At 42.5% G+C, this 17,117-nt stretch overlaps 1 long non-coding RNA gene across 1 annotated transcript; it reads left to right on the forward strand.

Moving 5' to 3' along the window:
• Positions 1-454: 454 nt before the first annotated feature.
• Positions 455-15,708, forward strand: LOC129696204 (uncharacterized). The gene is made up of 3 exons (XR_008723287.1): positions 455-524; positions 5,794-5,915; positions 14,713-15,708. It is a non-coding gene; the product is annotated as an uncharacterized LOC129696204 (long non-coding RNA).
• Positions 15,709-17,117: the final 1,409 nt, after the last annotated feature.

Here is a 17,117-nt window from a genome sequence, read left to right on the forward strand (position 1 = left end):
TTTTAATATCACTTAATTTACCTTTAACATTTAAAACCAGTAAACGCTAAAAGAAAGCAAGGTTGTAAAGTTGTTAGAGTAAAAAAAATACTATAGAAAAGGTTCAAGTACTTCTAAACTCCTAACAATTATAAATCGATCTTGTAATTGTGTAGAGACTAAACTTTATAACTGCAAACTAAGCAGTAGCTGATCTCTTAAATTCTATCCTGTTAAACATAGTGTAAAAACCACATAACCTTTGTCTATAATTGTCATAGTTAGCCTCAACTGCTTAATGTTTGATTTTGTTTTGAATCAGAATAAATTCACTCTAAACAATATCTTACTTTTTTGTAGCAGTGCATGATAATGTTTTCTTTTTATTATGGATGACAATTTTTTTTGAAATGATTTAATTCTGATTTTAATTGAACTTGTGATATATTTTATGTTCACAATTTTTTCCCTCCACTTACAGGATCTTTTTCTCACATCTCGGGCCAAATGGGAATTAAACCATGGTCCTCGAATTGGACACTATGGTAGGTGTTTACAATAGTTTTGTTTTCTGAATACTTATATAATTAGTAGTTCCATTTCAAGCACAAAATATTTCAGTGTTCTGCATCTCTACTCTTGGATTGTACATTTGCATGGATGTAACACGAGAAGTTTTTTTTCCAAGTCGAGTTGGTGAGTAGCATCAATAGAATTATTGAAAGAATTACCTAAATTAATCTTCGATTCCACAGAATTACAATGCATTTTAACAGGAAAGAGACATCCTAGCTGATTTCAATCACATCACTACATAATGACTATTTAAAGGTGAATATATTTCCAACAGAAGTCATTTGAATGTTAAGGATGATTGTAATGTAATTTCCCAACACAAAATAGAAGTGGAATTTAAGAATTTTCTGCACCATGCATCTCATTACCATTCTAGCATGTTGCTCATAAAGTGAATGAATGATTTATCTTTAAATGTCTCGTTGCTGAATATTAGAATTATATAAATACCTGGATCACATGTTTCAGTTATTGAACAGTATTCACTCTTGTAAAATTGTGGTAATGTACCAAAAAATGGATAAAAATAGAAAGTTGCTCCATTGCATTTGTCAGTTTTCAGCTGACATGGATCCACAGAATTGAAGTGCCATTTTCGATAATGTTTTGTGAGTTGTAAGGCTAATGATAATTAAGGGCTTATCCATGTAAGGGTTACGGCGGGAATTAACGGTATTTTCAGATCTATGTGCATCATTCATTCATGAGCATCAACTTCATCCTATGGTATCTTCTATAATATTATTATTCCAACCTTTTGAAGTAGAATAGTTCCATAGTCATCAAAAGAGACACTGCAGTGAAATGTTTTGCATAATGCATCTGAAACGTATTATAAATTGCAGCTGGGTTAAATAGGAACATACCATGGTGCCATACCAGAAGGTTTCAGGATGTGAGCACTTACCTGGAATAATATTTTGTTGCAGCACTGAAATAATTAATTTATTCCCAGGACCCCGTCATTCAAAGTTGAAATTTAAAATCTTATGTGTCTGCCTATTTAGGTGAAAAGAAGGAAAGTAGGGTTTTTGACAATGACAATGAGTGTTTTGGGATGACCACAGCCTTTAGGCTGCAAAGAGCTTTGGCATGTAGTAAGGATGTGAAATACTATATTAAAAAAATGTTTTTAACATTTCCAAATACTGATTGCGATGTTCTTGTATCCTTACAGTGCCCTCCATAATGTTTGGGACAAAGAACTATCATTTATTTATTTGCCTGTGTACTCCACAATTTGAGATTTGTAATATAAAAAAACCACATGTGGTTAAAGTGCACGTTGTCAGATTTCATTAAAGGGTATTTTTATACATTTTGGTTTCACCATATAGAAATTACAGCTGTGTTTATATATAGCCCCCCATTTCAGGGCACCATAATGTTTGGGACACATGGCTTCACAGGTGTTTGTAATTCCTCAGGTTTGTTTAAATGCCTCCTTAATGCAGATATAAGAGAGCTCTCAGCCCCTAGTCTTTCCTCCAGTCTTTCCATCACCTTTGGTAGGTATGTTACAAAACCTACCTGAATCGCCATTGGGAATCTGCCCTCAGCCATGTCGGCGATTTTGGCGCTGTTTGGAGGGGGCGGGTTTAAAACGCGATTTTTACTAGGCTGTACTAATCGCACATGTTCAGCCTAGTAAATCATTAACGAAAAATCGCTGCAAGACCCGGTCGCAAAAGGTATTATTAGCTTTATAGGCCTCGATAATATAGTTATAATAGTCTTAAAATTACTGTTTTATTCCACGACCTCTCGCAGCCCCAGGGTTTTATAGAGCAAACAATTAAAGGTATGTACCTTATTTTTACATTAAATGGGGCATATATATAACCCTGTAATTAAAGTTATCTATAGCGAATAGTTTATTTTGGGCTTTTTATATCCCGCAGTATTTTTCTCGGCATTTGAGGGCACTAATCTAGCGCGCTGTCAACATTCTAAACCAGCGCGTTCACAGAAACCCACTGGAAAGCCGATTTAAATGGGCATTTATTTACAGCTATTGAACACTAAATTCCTTCCATTTGGCCTATAAATTAATGTAAATTAGATATAAAAATCATGTTATATTGTGAATTATTTGTGAATAATCTTTGGACACTTAGGCTATTTAAAAATGTTAATCTTTCCTTAAGAAATGGCCTGTTGACTATCCAAGATCACAGCTTTTTTGTAATGCCCATTGAAAATCAATAGGGAACAAGATGCTAATTTCCGAGTATGAAAATGGCCATAACATTTTTAATACTTGAGATATGAAAGTGAATTTGGTGTCAAATTAAACTTATTGTTATGCTTTATCTGATGGGATAAATTGCAGACTTGATTTTTAAAATCTCAAAATTTTGTAACATTGCTACCTTTGGAAACTTTTATTGCTGTTTATCAGCATAAGGACTATTAAGTTGTGCTAATGAAAGTCAAATGCCATTATGAGACTGAGAAACACGAATAAAACTGTTGGAGACATCAGCCAAACCTTAGGCTTACCAAAATCAACTGTTTGGAATATCATTAAGAAGAACGAGAGCACTGGTGAGCTTATTAATCGCAAAGGGACTGGCAGGCCAAGGAAGACCACCACAGTTGATGACAGTAGAATTCTCGCTATAATAAAGAAAAATCCCCAAACACCTGTCCGACAGATCAGAAACACTCTTCAGGTGTGGGTTTGTCAATGACCACTGTCCGCAGAAGACTCAATGAACAGAAGTACAGCGGCTACACTGCAAGACGCAAACCACTGGTTAGCTGCAAAGATAGGATGGCCAGGTTACAGTTTGCCAAGAAGTACTTAAAAGAGTAACCACAATTCTGGAAAAAGGTCTTGTGAACAGATGAGACGAAGATTAACTTATATAAGAGTGATGGCAAGAGCTAAATATGGGGCAGAGAAGAAACTGCCCAAGATTCAAAGCATACCACCTCATCTGTGATACACGGTGGTGGGGGGCGTTACGGCCTGAGCATGCATGGCTGCTGAAGGCACTGGCTCACTTATCTTCATTGATGATACAACTGCTGATGGTAGTAGCATAATTAATTCTGAAGTGTATAGACACATCCTATCTATTCAAGTTCAAACAAATGCCGCAAAACTCATTGGCCGGCGTTTCATTCTACAGCAAGACAATGATCACAAACATACTGCTAAAGCAGGTGTCGGCAACTTTTTCTGCCAAGGGGCCAGGACATATGCCTGCGAACAGATGGCAGGTCACATCTATCACGTGTGCACATGGATCCCGTCCCTTCGAGGACGCTATCCGGAGCACTGAGCTCAAATATCACACTCACTCGTCCCCAGCCTACTGACAACCCTGATCCTGACAGTGAAGCCCAGACACAGAAGGTGCACGGCCGTGCTGGTGGCTTTGCATGGGATGCGGTACAGCCAAATCGCCTTCCAGGTACCAAAGGTAGAAAAAAATGCTGGAGAAACTCACTCCAGCATTTTTTTCTACCTTAGATTTTTCCAGTATCTGCAGGTCTTTCTTAAACATTCCTGGTACCGGAGATGACGAAAGTCTGCGGGCCGGATGATTGAGAAAAAAAATACGCCTGTGGGCCTGAAGATTTCGGGTTATGGGCCGGATTCGGCCCGGGGGCCGTAGGTTGCCGACCCCTGTGATAAAGCAACAAAGCAGTTTTTCAAAGCTAAAAAATGGTCAATTCTTGAGTGGCCAAGTCAATCACCTGATCTAAACCCAATTGAGCATGCCTTTTTATATGCTGAAGAGAAAACTGAAAGGGACTAGCCCCCAAAACAAGCATAAGCTAAAGATGGCTGTAATACCGGCTTGGCAGAGCATCACCAGAGAAGACACCCAGCAACTGGTGATGTCCATGAATCGCAGACTCCAAACGGTCATTGCATGCAAAAGAAATGCAACAAAATACTAAACATGACTACTTTCATTTACATGACATTGCTGTATCCCAAACATTATGGTGCCCTGAAATGGGGGTACTATGTATAAACACTGCTGGAATTTCTACATGGTGAAACCAAAATGTATAAAAATTGCCTTTTTTTCCCATTACAAATCTCAAATTGTGGAGTACAGAGGCAAATAAATAAATGATGGATCTTTGTCCCAATCATTATGTATGCACTGTATGTTCTGAAAATATAATTATATTTAATAGAGGAGGACTTTGTACCAATTTTATTTACTGTTTTATATAAATGCTTGCAATCCTGGGCACAGTCATTTAAAGCTAATGTTATGAAGTAGCTGTTAACCTTTCAATTTAACTTTTAGAGGTGTATACGTAAACTCATTGAAAGTGAGTCGGTTTATATACAATGCATTTCGATCTTTCAATCCTAATCACTTTATTAATATTTTCTAAAATAGGCAAAGGGCCTGTTTCCATGCTGTATATCTCTGTCTCTCTAACAACTTAGCAGTATATGTACGTCATAAGTGTTAATAGAATGAAGATTTTTAATCAGAGTTGCATTATGGTTATGGAGAAAGAAGATGGCAGGTCAGAATGCATCAACAGACAAAATGCACCTACCTGCCTTTATCCCCAGATACCCACTTTACAGCCTGAAATCTGCCTATCAGGCTGAGTCCAAATTACTGTGTGACTACAACAAAGCCAGAAGTAGAGCAATGCCATTTGCTCCACCCTTCCAAAAACTGTCTCTGTCATTTATAGTAACAATCAACTTTGATTATCCTTCTGCTTTCTTACCATAGATGGAAGAGGCAGTCATTAGGATTTTTCTGAATATTGCTTACATTTCTGGGTTCTCTACTGCAGGAGGGTATTGTGATGTTAGTATATCTTGATTAATTATTCTTATAGCCAGGTCAAAACATTTGAAGTATTACAAAAACAGAATGCATGGACTATATTAGTATTCTCTTGACAATTGAGGATTAATCAATGATCTGTGTAAGATAATTAAAGGATTTGATTTAATAGATACAAAGTGTCTTGTTTACTACTGAATCCAGGACAAAAGGGTAATAACCTAAATTTAGAATTGGGCTGATCAGCAATGATATAAGAGATCTCTTCTTCACATCAAAAGGTGGTGAATTTGGAAGCTCTGATTTAGTCAACTGAAATTTTAACAAAAATCTCCCAATCTTAGCGTCAGACAAAGATATTAAAGATATGAAGTTACAGCAGGCAGGGCATAATTAAGATAGATGGAAAATCATCTAATTAAATGACAGCTGAATAGAGTATTCTATGTTCTTCCAGGATATGCTGACCTCTCAGGAGATGACATTGGAGTCACATAGGATTTGCCTTTTCATTATCTTTTACGTAGGCAATCAGAGGTGGCAGGTGCATCAGTGGTGGAGGCTGCTGGAGACTGTAAGGTAAATCGTTGGCCATGCAGCAGGTATCCTGCATTACAGTGGCAAAACCTTGTAATCTCAGGAGCTCCCAGTTATGAACACTCACAGGACAAAATGGCCTATGTTCACAACAGAGCATTGCTCCTGAATGGCATAATACATTCTGCATGACTCCACCTGAAGGTACCCATCTGAATTGCCAAAATCTCACAAAATAATCTGGAAATGGTTGTTCTGAGGTTTCATTCCAAGGGAAGAAAATTAGATTTTCTCCTGCAGTGTGTTGTTTTTAATTTTTATGGAGCAATTAATTTTCTGGCGATTATGTGCCTCCATATTTACTGCATCAAAGAAAGTCCATTGCGGGTTGGGGGTGGCGGCATGTGGCGTCAAACACACTAACCACCCCCACACACACACACGCTAACTACCCTCCTTGATATTATATTAATATTATTAATTTGCTCCTTTTACCCCATAACTGCCCTATCCACTGACGCATAACCCCCAACTCACAGGCGCATCTAGAGAGGGGTGGGGGGTAGAGAGTAAGGGCAGAGAGAGAGAGGGAGAGAGAGAGAGAGAGGGGGAAGAGACAGAGGTGGAGGGGAGGAGAACATGGGTGAGGGGGGAGGGTGGTGTGAGAGGGGGATGGTGTGGGAGGAGGGGAGAGAGAGAGGGTGGGAGGGGAGGGGGGAGAGGTGGGGGAAGGAAGGGAGGGGGGAGAGAGAGAGGGGGAGAGAGAGAGAGAGGAGGGAGAGGGGGAGAGAGAGGGAGAGGGGGAGAGAGGGCGAGGCAGAAAGGGTAAGAGAGGGGTGATATAGGGAGAGAGAGGGGGGGGAGAGAGAGAGAGGTGGGGGGAGTAGAGAGAGAGGGGGGAAGAGAGAGGAAGAGGAGTTGGCGGGGCAGAGCGATCTGAGGACCTATAGGATCTTTGCTGAGGACTGCCAAAAGCTGCGGAGGATTGGGCCGGGGAGATGGAGAGGAGGTCATCCCCTGTGACGGGTAGAGAGGAGAGAAGGGAGGAGGTGAGAAGAGGGGGGGGGGGGGGGGGTTGAGGGGAGCCGGGCGAGTGAGTGGGCTGCGAAAAAAGTGGACAGAGATAGAACCGGCCTGGAAACCCGCAGCTGGAGTGAGCAGGCTGGGGAGGGGGGTGGCTTCATAAGCTGCGCCGCCAGCGAGGCGAAAGCTCTTCAGCACATGAGCATCAGTGACCTCTGGCTCTGCAGAACTTTCTCGTTCTTTCTGCGCCTTTTAAAGAACGAGTGGTGGGTACCGTAACTCGTGGAAAACTGCGCATGCATATTGACAGCAGCTGCATTAATCCAGAACGGCGGGGGGGGGGGGGGGGGGGGGGGGCATGAGCGAGGTGGGCCATGAGGAAAGGCATTGTGAGGTCAGCAGCTGGGCAGCCGTTATCTATATACTTTTATACTTTTAAAACTCAGTCTGTGCCTGTGTGTGTGTGTGTGTCTCATTTTGCCTGTGAAACGTATCTCCTCGAAAACCAGATGCCGAAACGGGGAAATGTTTACATATTTCAGTAGAGATTTTCCTTGTGGTTTTAGAAATCCACTCCTCTGTATATTTGTTCCTCTCCCCCCTCTCTCTCTCCCCCACTCTCTCTCTCTCTCTCTCTCTCCCCCTCCCTCTCTCCCCCTCTCTCTCTCTCTATCTCTCTCTTTCTCTCTCTCTCCCCCTTCCTCCCTCTCCTAAACCCCTCTCCACACCCTCCCCCCTCCACCCCTCTCCCCCCCCCCCCTCCCCCATCTCTCTCCTCCCCCCCCTGTTCTCCCCATTCTCTCCCTGCCCTCACTATCTACCCCCCCCCCCCCCATTCTTCTCTAGACGCGCCTGCGATTTGGGGGCTATGCGTCTGTGCATAGGGCGGTTATGGGGTAAAAGGAGCAAATTAATAATATTAATATAATATCCAAGACAACGAAGAATAGGGTGGTGACGACTGGAGAGACGGTGGACAGTTCGGAAAGATGGCAACCGGGGGGGGGGGGGGGGGGGGGGGGGGGGGGCAGCCCAAACCGCATCCTCTGAGAGGAGGAGACCCAAATATTAACGACGACTAATGGCAATGGACAACCGACTATGAAGTATCAAATGCAGATGTGATAAGGTTTGCAAGAACAGCCGAGGCCTGAAGATTCACCAGACCCGGATGAAGTGTTTGGAGGGACAGGGAGTGTCACAACGCACAGGTATTTTACCTGGTGAGACGCAGGAGGAGCCGGGCCCGGAATCACCCCATAGAGCCCGAAGCCTCCAAGTTGCGCAACTAGTCCCTCGGAACAGTTCTCCAGAGAAGGTTCGAGTCAAATGGCCTCAGGTCTGCAAGACGGCAGTCTGGCATCAGTTCAACGAGGACATCGACAAAGTGCTAGAAGCAACTGCGAAGGGAGACGTGGACCGAAGGCTGCGGACGATGATGACAATTATCATCAGCCTAGCAGTGGAAAGGTTTGGAGAAGTGGAGAAGAAGCCGGCCAGAACACCTTTCACCATGAACCTGGAAGGCAAGGTGTATGCCCATCGAGGTTGGCTGCAGAGGTTTTGCAGGGCAATCGCTCTACAAAGCCTTGAGTGCACTGGGCATCAACGGAGTGGCGAGGAGAAGGGCCATCAAGAACACCACAGAGGCAGCGGAGAAGGCCTTGAGATGGCTCTGGATCAGGAGAGGAGGTCCATGGGGAGGAGCGAATGCCACCTGAACATAAGTCGTGGTCTGATCAACCACAGCTGGGTCGCCTGGGTGAGGGTATCTGATGTTGAAAAACCTGAAACACCCAATGACCCCAGGTTACATCACTGATGATGTGTTCAGGGGCATCTATCGATGTATTTGTATCAATCGTATCAATCAAGGAGAGTAGTTAGCGTGTGTGCGGGAGGGTAGTTAGTGTGTGTGGGGGAGGTTAGTGTGTGTGACGCCGCATGTCGCCGCCCACCCCACCCCCCCCTGCAACCGCGCATTGGGGGAACAGACCCAACGGGCCAGCACTTGGTCTAGTATTTTTTTTAAAGATCAGTTTGGTGATACATTTTAGTAAATAACTTATGAAATAATTAAGCAAATTTACAGAGGAGTTGATTTTTGAAATCATAACGTAAATTTCTACCAGAATATGTAAAAATTTCAACGTCATTGTAACGTCAGCAGCTGGGCAGCAGACAGATTTTTAAAAAAGGTCAGATTGGTCAACAAAATTAATATAAAAGTCAGGGAAATAATTGACCAAATTTACAAAGGATTTCTAAAATCACAAGGAAAATCTCTACTGAAATATGTAAAAATCTCCCCGTTTCCGAGTCTGGTTTTCGAGGAGATGCTTTTCACAGGCGAAATCACACACACACACACACACACACACACACACACACACACACACACACACACACACACACACACACACACACACACACACACACACACACACACACACACACACACACACACACACACACACACACACACACACACACACACACACACACACACACACACACACACACACACACACACACACGGAGTTTTAAAGGTATACTAGACCAAGTGCAGACCCGTTGGGTCTGGTCCCCGAACGTGCTTCAGACCCCGGGTACGGGGAGGGGGGGTGTTGTTACCGAACTGAACTCACTGGAATGAATGCATTAACGGAGCCACTCTGCTGCTGGATCCGAAGTTGTCCCTGCCTTCCCTCTGGAAGCCTCGTCCCCATGAGATGGCGAGTTCCCAGAGCCCTGGTTGAACGCGGGACGCGCAGGCCGCTGACGGTAAAGTCTATGAAAGAGGCCCCATCAGAGACTGTGAGGCCTCACATCCTCGGCGCTTCTTACACGGCGGCTCTGTCATGCTGGCTGTTCACCCGCTGCTTTTCGCCCGCGGTTGAACATCCGATGTTTGGCTTGAGGCAGCGTGACAAGAACCGGGCCAGGCCGGGCACCAGCCGTTGGGAAAAAGGTCAGCGTTTTTTGAGCAGAGCCGGGCATCAGCAGCCGTTATGGTCGCTGGCCAGCAGGAGGCGACAAAATGCGTGAGTTGGGGGGGGTGGGGGAAGGATTTTATTTTTTAAATGTGTACATAAAAAATGTCCAAATGTTTTGAGGAGTGCATTAGTGAATGTAAAAGTGAATTCGCTAGCGAAATGAAAAAAATCTCGGGAGTTTTTGCATGTGGTTTTGCGGACCAAGGAATCAAAGGCCAAATCTGACACCCTCACACACACACACACACACACACACACACACACACACACAAACACCAACACACACACAGCAATACACACACACACACACACACACACAGAGTTTTAATAGTATACTAGACCAAGTGCAGACCCGTTGGGTCTGGTTCCCAAACGTGCTTCAGACCCCGGTTGGGAAAAAAATGTCAGCGTTTTTCGAGCAGAGCCAGGCGTCAGCAGCCGTTATGGTCGCTGGCCAACACGAGGTGACAAAATGCTTCAGACCCCGAGTACTGAGTTATGGTTGGTGGCCAGCAGGTTGTGACAAAATGAATGAGTGGGGGAGGGATGGATTTTATAAAAAAATGTGTACATAAAAATGTCCAAATGTTTTGAGGAGTGCATGAGTGAATGTAAAAGTGAATTAGCTAGCTAAATGGAAAAAACCACGGAGTTTCAGCGTGTGGTTTTGGCGGACCAAGGAATCAAAGGCCGAATCTGACACCGTCAAATAAACACACACACACACAGAGTTTTAATAGTATACTAGACCAAGTGCAGACCCGTTGGGTCTGCTCCCCCAATGCAGCCGTTCCCTACCCATAGCCCCCATGGGTGACGCGGTCCTCCAACTCAAGCGGCTCAGGAATCAGCAGTGCGGCTGTTTTTAAATGGCATCTTTGAGGCGAGATGCGGGCGCCAGAAGCCATTATGGTCGCTGGCCAGCAGGAAGCTACAAATGAGTGGGGGGGGGGAAGGATTTTATTAAAAATGTGTACATAAGCACAACAACAATTAATGAGGATTGGATACTTGGAATGAAAAGTGAAATCTCTACCGAAATGGAAAAAATCAGGGCGTTTGTGGGTGGGGTGTTGGCATAGCAACGAATCAAAGGCTGGCAGCCACAAGTCAGAAACACGCACAGCCAGCCAGCCAGACACACACAGAGTTTTAATATTATACTAGACCAAGTGCAGACCTGTTGGGTCTGTTCCCCCAACGTGCGGTTGTGGGGGGGGGGGGAGGCGGCATGCAGCGTCACACACTAACTACCCCTCCCCCCCCCCCCCCCCGCACTCACGCTAATGGAGGGGAGGAAGGGAGAGAGAGGAGAGGAGGCGGGGAGGAGAGGGGGAGAAGAGAGGGAGTGCTGGGAGGGGGGTGAGATGAGGGGCGGGGAAGAGGTGGGGAGCAGGGAGGGGGAGAGGGGGGGGGAGGGGGTAGGGGGTAGGGGTGTGGGAAGGGGAGGGGGTTTAGGGGAGGGGGGGTGGGGGAGGGGATGGAGGGGAGTAGGGGGAGGAAAAGAGGGGAGAGCAGAGGAGGAGGAGGGGGGAGAGAGGGAGAGGGGGGAGTGGAGGGGGGAGAGGAGAGGGAGGGGGGAGAGGAGAGGGGGAGGGAGGAGGGAGAGGGGGGAGAGGAGAGGGGGGAGGGAAGAAGGAGAGAGGGGGGTAGAGGAGGAGGGGGGGGGAGGAGGAGAGGGGGGAGAGGAGCAGAGGGGAGGGGAGGAGAGGGGGTGCGGAGAAGGGAGAAAGAGTGCCTTTTTGCTTCAACCCAAACAACCATTTGCAGGCAGTGCTTTTTTACCTCTAACCATATTTTCATTTTCAAACCAAATTAAGGGGTAGACATTTGGCAATGTCATTCAGAGCTCTGATTGAGGCACACCACTTGCAGAGACTGATTGAGGCACACCACTTCCTGGTTTTATAGTCCCTCCCCCTCCTCCCTCCAGCGGGGGCAGTAGAGAGAATGGGGAATTTTGTAAAAACATTAATATCTCTGTCAATTTTCATCAACGGGAAAAATCCTCGGCACACATGCGGCGGAGAGGGGCTCTGAGCGAGGTGGCCAAAAAATGACGGCCGCAGGTGGCGACGTACTCTCGGAAATCGCAGCAAAGAAAGCCAAAACCGGTCAAGAACAGACTTTTAGTAATATAGATAGGTAGATAGATAGATAGATAGAATAAAAACAACCCAACACGGGTGCACTTAAGGCAGGCAACCACCAAAGAGTAAATGGCCACATTGAGAAGTTACAGCTAAAAGCACAAACACTGCATCAACTGGAATTCTGAAGTAAAAACAAGAAATAATGTTGGGTAGCATCTATAAAAGCTAGAAGAAATAGCTTTACATGGATGCCACCTGACTTTACAAGTATGTATAGTATTTTCTGTTATAAAAAGGAAAATGTGAACATGAATAGCCTTTTCAAAGATTTCTACAATCCTTGGTTTTATATTTCAGCCCAATGAAAACATTGAGTAATAAAAAGCATGCAGATATGCATGTTTTGATACAATAAGTATGAAGGCAAAATCAATGAAATTCAAACACATTTAAAAGTCCACCTTCAGATTCAGGATAGTTTATTATTATATGCACGAGAGTGCAATGTATTTCCTTGTTCACATAAAGCTTGCAGAGTAAACAATATAGACATAATAATGATATTAATAACAATATAGATAAAATAAATACAATGTTAAATGTAAAGACATGTGCAAAACAGTGCAAGATTGTAGTGCAAATTTCTGTATTACAAAAGAATATTAAGGTACAATAACAGTTACAGAATGAGGTAGAGTTAAGAGTAATTGTATTTGCCAGCACCACCAACAATGAGGTGTGGGGTGGGGTTAGAAAGAGACTACGCCCTGTCCACGGGCACCCTGGGGGATTTCCGGGACCGCTGGGCACCACAGGGGGTTGAATGCATCCTCAATAAGGATTGTAACATTATTGTATAGTAGTTCATTTAGGATATTTGTTTGTATTGTATTATGGTGGTGGGTTCTGGTTTGTTTTATTGTATTGTAAATATTTTTAATAATTGAATAAATTTGTTGATTAAAAAAAACAATGAGGTGTGAAAGATGGGATAGGTTCTGGAGTCGGATAGCAGTGGGGTAGCAGCTGTTCTTATGTTTGGACACTGAGCTTCCAAGCTCTTCGAAATGAATTTTTTTTCAAGTGTAGCACAAAGGAAACCTAATAAAACTAAAGTCAACGCGCAATAATGAGAAAATACTCCAGTGGGTAGAGTCATACTTAGCACAAAGACATTTGTGATTATTGGATGTCAGTCACCACGGTCCCAGCTGTAGCCCAACCATCTTCAGCTGCTTCAACAATGACCTTCCTTCATAACATCTGAGGTGGGGTTGTTGGCTAATGATTACACAATATTTAATTTTATTCACGCCTCGTTAGTCACTAAAACAGCGCACACCTGCAGAGAACAAAATCTAGGCCACTTGGGCTACTGTCTATATGAAGAGGTTAAGATTATGACCACTGCCGCCAACAGTCACTGCTACACCTCTATACTTTTAATGGCTTTATCATTGCACATTTCTCACCAAAAACATCGTGGAAAGATGTGTGGGGTGGGAGTCATAGAATCATACAGCATGGAAATGGCCTGTGCAGCCCATCATCTTTACATCGACCATCACATACCCATTTGCACAAATCTTACATGAATACCATTCTCTTTATATTCTATCAACTCCACATAGGCAGCACTCAAGACTAGTTTAAATATTGATCTTTGAACACTGGATCCTGGTTCTGAGGGAATATTCTCTACTTGCATTGAAAGTAGATTAAAATAATGTCAAGGGGTTCAAGACCAACCAGGACAAAGCATCCTATCCATCATCATAAACACTCATTCCTAGCACCACTGTTGCCTTGTAGCTGTGTTTTTTTCCACCTAGGCTAGTCTGGCAGCACTAACCAAATCAACAGCTAAGAAGAATAAGAATACCTCTGTCTGCAGATTCCTTCCAAATTGTGTATCATCCTGACATGGAAGTACAGGATTATTTATGGATCTAAATCCTGAAATTTATCAACTAAGATTAAATTTACCAAAAGAAATGAGATGCTTCACCATTCCCTTCTCAGGGGGAAAAGGGGAATTAAGAATAGGCAGGAAATGTTGTCATCACCAGCAGCATCTTGAAACTGAGTGTTTTAATTGTAGAAATGAAAAAATGTATCAAGGAGAAAGGGTATGCATTGGGTTTTGTTGGGTGAGTGTTGGTAATATTTGAATATCAAATTAGAAAACGTAAAATATTTTCTGTCCCACAAAACAGATTTTTTTTCTGTCTTATTTCTAAGCCAATTGTCAGTGAACTAAGGTATGCGTAGTTATGTCATAATTGGTGTGCTACTAGACAATAATTTATCTGAAAACCTCTGGAAATTAGTTGGATGTTTAGTCCAATTGGTTGGATTTTTAGTGTGTGCTTGAATTGGAATTGTCAGATCAACTGAACTAATGTATTTTGGATTGACTATCTGTACTTGATGCAGTCCATATATGGCTTCAGTAATGTAATTGACTCTTAACTTTCTGATGAAATGGCATAGCAAGCCACCACATGCAATTCTATCACAGGTCAATGCCAACAACTGGATTATTGAGATTTTTATTCATTCAACCTGTAATAATGTGTTACATTAATAAATATTTTACTTTAGATCATAATGACAAGCAAATAAAATTCAGGAATTGAATTGCCAGGTTAAAATATGATTTACATTTACCTAAAAGTATAGCTGACAGCATACTTGTGATTAAATTCTTTATTTGTCCTTTAATAGGAGACAGTACTTTTGACTTGTCATTGATTAAAATGAAGCTGAGCAACACAGCAATCGACGGAATGGCAATCACACAGAAAGAAAATCCAACTTAACTTGTGCTTCCATTTATAAACTGATTGTAAAGTTGTAAATATCTGTAAATTTATTTTTTATTAAAATAGTTGCGTTTTGAAAGATTTACTCGAATGACACCTGTCACTGTATTCTAGCTCTTCTATGTTTAAATTTATAAAATATTTTTAGATGTTATAATGAACTTTAAAATATGTTGATGGAATAGAACTTGGTTTAAATGATATTTTGCCTTTTTTGAAACAAAACAAAAAATCATGTTTAGTATTTTAATTATGTACCAGTAATCTTTAATAATTAAAACCAAACCAAAATTATATTGTGTCTTTAATATGCTGTTGAAAACAATATAGTGAATGTGCTAATTTAACATTAAGTGACCATCAATTTACTTAAGTTCATAGGCATTGTTTAGCTAATCATCATGACAATACAAAATCTTGCACATTTTCTCCTATAAACAATTTTATAATCTAATCACAAAGCTGGAGATGCTGGAAATGTGATATAAAAACAAGAAATGCAAAATATATTCAATAGGCAAGGAATCTGTATAGAAGGAAATAGTTAACATTTCAAGTCAATAATCTTTCATCATAATCTGAGAATGTTATATATGCAGGAGATTTTTTTCCCTTCTTCGAATTCCAGAGTGCAATTGTAAAACCTATGTCATGATGCAGGGTGTTAATTCAGATTCTAGAGTGGGAAGATATATATACTATTCATTGTATATTTGTTAGATCACATCAAGATTAGATTATAAATTATATTGGTTATTTGAAGTCCAACCATAGTTTCTCACTTCTCGTTCACTTCATGATGTTTTTCTCATTTCTATTTTGTCAGTATCTTGAGATTCTCTGATGTACTAAAGATTCTCTGATGTATGGGATAGTGTAATGATGTTGCTTTCCAGAGCGAAGATGATTAAACATAGCTTAGAATATTTGTTTTTTACTATCTCTTGCCTAATACTGCAAAAAACATTGATTGAGAAGCTGTAGGTTTATTGCTTAGTCTTACTAATTTTGGAAATTGAATGGAGCTGAACTTCTGTTCCCCACAATTTGTTAATCTGTCCCATTTAGGCAAATTTTCAGGCGACTGCTGGTGATTGTCAAGTTGCCGGCAGTCGCCTGATAAACCGGCAACTGGAAAGGCGATTGTCAGAGTGGAACACACACAAACACATCGCTTCCTTAACCAGTCTGTTATGCAGGCGGGGGACAGGGCAAGCGGAGGGAGCACTGCCTGAGTGAAATTCACACGGTGCAAAGCAAATGTGATACAGACACACACTGCAATGAACAAGAAGGTTGGCGCTGTAATTAAGAAGCTAAAAAGCACAGTGTACGGTAAGTCCTTTAAAAGAGAGGAGAAGAAGGGGGGAGAAGGAGTGGAGACAACTTTTAAGAAACTAGAGATACATGGCTCGGCAGACATTTAACATTACCGGTCGGTTATCCTTGGTTCTGAAAACTACTGCTTACGTTTATTTTTCCCAATGAGCCAATGAAATTCACCGGCCAACACGGGCTACAACCTACGAGAACCTAAGAGAACCTTCGACCTCCTGGCGGCGACCCGCATACAGAGCGAGAATTCTTGCTACTCTCCATGGCGGCTTCATTCTAGTCGCCGCTAATTTTTCAATATGTTGAAAAATACGCGGCGACCATAATGAGGCCGCAACTAGTTCCCAGAATGTGGGAACGCCTCACGACCATGAAGGCGACTCCCCGGCAACCACCCGCGAACATGTGGCAACAGCGTTTTCTCCTGCAGTCACCTAAAAGGTCGCTTAAGTGGGACAGGCCCATAAGTCTCTCATATTTCAACATCTGAACATAGGTGCAGGAGTAGGCCATTCGGCCTTTCGAGCTTGCACCACCATTCAATATGATCATGGCTGATGGGGGAACATGCACCACTAATGGTGGTGCATGTTCTTTCATGATGTATATACAGTTCAAAATTGGATTGTCTGGCATTAACCAGCACCATAATAATAGTTTGCTGAAGACTATTAATCATGTGTGTCGATGACGGATGAATGGTAGAATAATTTTGGTTTTGTATATTTTGCCAAAACCCAGTTTCACAATCAGGCCACTTGCTTACTACAGTTGAAGAGAATCAGGTTATAATAACGATAATCATTTGTATGTGGGCGTACTGAAGTTACTTCTGATATTCTTCCCTACCCCGAAAGATAACTTAATCTCGTACCATTTCTTAATGCAATACTGTGTAGTTCGGAACCTCCTCTTCATTTTCAGGCAGTGATTTTTGCAGTCCATTTTACAAAATTACAAAAGTTTAAATAG

The sequence above is a fragment of the Leucoraja erinacea genome, chromosome 4, assembly GCF_028641065.1.
Source record: "Leucoraja erinacea ecotype New England chromosome 4, Leri_hhj_1, whole genome shotgun sequence".
NCBI classification, from domain to species: Eukaryota; Metazoa; Chordata; class Chondrichthyes; order Rajiformes; family Rajidae; genus Leucoraja; species Leucoraja erinaceus.